At 30.1% G+C, this 3,042-nt stretch overlaps 1 long non-coding RNA gene across 1 annotated transcript; it reads right to left on the bottom strand.

Moving 5' to 3' along the window:
* Window positions 1-902: 902 nt before the first annotated feature.
* On the bottom strand, window positions 903-2,478 carry LOC133201120 (uncharacterized). The gene is made up of 3 exons (XR_009723049.1): window positions 2,285-2,478; window positions 1,779-1,843; window positions 903-1,173 (listed from the first exon to the last, which is right to left on the bottom strand). It is a non-coding gene; the product is annotated as an uncharacterized LOC133201120 (long non-coding RNA).
* Between the last annotated feature and the right edge of the window lie 564 nt (window positions 2,479-3,042).

The raw sequence follows: 3,042 nt of genomic DNA, 5'->3' as shown, positions 1-3,042 counted from the left end.
CACTAATATTAGATTTTACTTTTGGCGTAAATCTAAATAAGAACTTCAAGATATGACAAGACCATAAACCGAGAACAGACAAGTCAAAATTTAGATCTAGAATATGTTGACTTTCATTCATCAAATAAGTTAAAATTGTCTTATTATATTCAATTTTAAATGTATGATAAAAATTTGTTTTATATTTATTATTAAAGTTATTCCTGCTTGAAATGTTCAGTTCATCATTTGTTTGTATGTGAATATTTTACAAACATGCAACATTTTCATCATGTTTGCTAAATAAAAATCCAGATATTCAAAATGTTAAAATTTCTTATTTCGCTTCAGTGTTCTCAATTTATGGTCAGTTCAGTGACGTACAAGTGTATCTTAATTAAAAAAAAAATATTTGTGTGAGAATTTAATCAATTAATGTTTACAGAAAACATTTTTCTAAATCTTCATAGTCAGACAGGTTGACAGCAATAATTATTGTAGTCAGCTCACACATATTCCTTAGATCTTATAAAACATGCATAAGAATCCACAGTTGTCACAGTATTTTTAACCCAAATTTAAGTAAATCTTGTATTTTATCTTGACATTTGATCTTGAATGTTATTCAGTGTCTAAATGAGGAATAAAAATAATTGACCAAGTTCACAATATTTATTCAGGGTAATTCCTTTTTTCAGTGAATATAAATATAATTATATATATTGGACCAAATGCATATTATCTACAATTTATATCTACAATGTATAACAATTGAATGTTCCATTATCATGAGACAAATTCATTAAAAGTGTCCATGTAAAGTATACATGTATTTCAATGCCAAGCTCAAAGATACATGTACATGTAGTTTGTTTAAATTGAAGTTTATCAATGTCTTATTACAATTGTACGTTTTACATGCATATTATTTGGCCTGCTTGTCCGTCGCTCAAATTGAATTTCAAATGTCAAAGTAGTTGTCAGAGAGATGGTCATAAAGTAACCGAACAGTTTCACAAATGTCATCAATGCACAGAAAACAAATACATCACACACTGATCTCCTTAATAAAGAACACCATCATTCCAGACTCTAGGAGGCTCTTGGACACTGGTTTGAAAATCTTTCATTATTTATTCCAGCAGCAGATGAGATGAAGTGCAATTTGTACAGTTGCAAATTTGCAGGATTGTCCTGAAGCAAAAAACACACACCATTATGTGCATGTAGATTGTAAATTTTGTCATATACATTATGCATTAAAACTGTATTTGATTGTGATTATCTTTCTCATTTCATGTACAATTGTCTGAATTTCACCTTTTTCTCTCCCAGAGTAATGCATTAATTTTAAAGAAATCAAGCAAAATCAAATCTTATATTGCAACTTCATAGTCATAACTCATATCTTAATTAAACAATCATAATTTACATAACTTACTTGTAGATTATAATTCATTTCATCTCGTCGTCTTGCTAACTAGTATGATTATATGTTTGGATGTTTTTTTCTCTCTCTATTTTCTGCTTGTATTAATCTATTTAATATCTTGTTAATTAATTTCTTTTCATTTTTTGCTTGAAATTTGAATATTAAAAAAAAATGAAAATACATATAACATGACCATGATGACCAGAACAATTATACATTAATTTCAGTTTTACTCTCAACATTTTAAAAAGAAGAAAATCACTTATTCATAAAATCTGCAGACACTTCAACCCAACTTAGATAATGATTTTGATGTATTTTAATGAAACATGCATAAACACAAAATAAATAATCTAATCATACGTACTTCTAAATGTAAAATCTTTTATATTGTGATGACTAATGAGGGCAGGCAAAATTGGGTACCATTCTCTGAAATGAAGAAGATAATAAATGATTAATTTATGTTACACATTTTATGTTTAACTCACAATAGGTCATACATACAATGTACATGCAAGTGCTGAGTGGGCTTATTATACAAAGTAGCATAAGAAATGATCATGATGATTCTGCATTTAATTATTTTAAATTGCAATCAGATAAGAAAAAATATTTTTTAACAACAGTAGAGAAATGAGTATATAGCAATAACAAACTGAAAAAGGTATAATACATCTGATCATGTGACAAAGTATTTGTAAGTATTTAACCCCCTACCCCTCCCCTTTCTACACAACCTCTTTTTTCCACATCCGATTTCTGTGTATATTACAATAGAGTAAATTTTTAATAGTTCAAGTCATTAAAACATTGCTTAAAGGGAGAGATATGTATAAACATGCACACATTTACAGTGTTTAGTATACTTACATGGTCTTGCACCAAACAACTGCGATTATGATCTGTTATAGTCCACCGCTGACGGTTCAAGTGGAATTATCCAAACAAACAGAGCACATTTAACAGAGAAACATGTTATTGAACTGTAACACAAGTAGGAATTGAGTTAATCATCCAAACATGCTGAAGAAATACGATCTTTTGATGTCCGATCTCTTCTTTGTTTATATGCGAAACTTCTTCCGGTGATCGTTCACGGTTAGATCGTACGCCATATTACTCGAAGGTAATAGAATAAATGTGTGTTAAGAAAAAAACGTCTACTTTCTTTTGTGATTTTATAAATAATTCTTTTGTAAACGTTCTATATCCTTTTGCGTTTCTGTAATTTATTCTGACATATGAATTAACCTTTACTCGAATCTGATTGGCTGTAGGATACAGGATAGGATAGGATAGGATTGGATTAACTACTACAGTACAGCTCACGAGTTTCTTCCACCCCACCATGGAAAACACACGGTGGAAAATACCCCGTGTTACACCGTGTACACGGAGTTCCACGGTGTGCGTATATTGCGAATACACCAAAGACGCACCGTGTCACACCGTGGACATTACCGTTTCATCGGGTGACCTCCGTGTTCCACCGTGGAAGAAAATTACGGAGGAAAATGATTTGTTTATAAAAATAATTTTAGAATTGAAATTATAGGTATGTTGGTTTATGCTAGAAAGAAGTAGTAAATGAAAAATTATTTAATTCAAACAGCTCACTATCATACATG

Source organism: Saccostrea echinata, unplaced genomic scaffold (genome assembly GCF_033153115.1).
Source record: "Saccostrea echinata isolate AGI-Se365-2 ecotype Australia unplaced genomic scaffold, CSIRO_AGI_Sech_v1 ptg000042l, whole genome shotgun sequence".
In the NCBI taxonomy this organism is placed as follows: domain Eukaryota; kingdom Metazoa; phylum Mollusca; class Bivalvia; order Ostreida; family Ostreidae; genus Saccostrea; species Saccostrea echinata.
The sequence above is the reverse complement of the archived record's forward strand: the minus strand, read 5'-3'. Positions and strand labels throughout refer to the sequence as shown.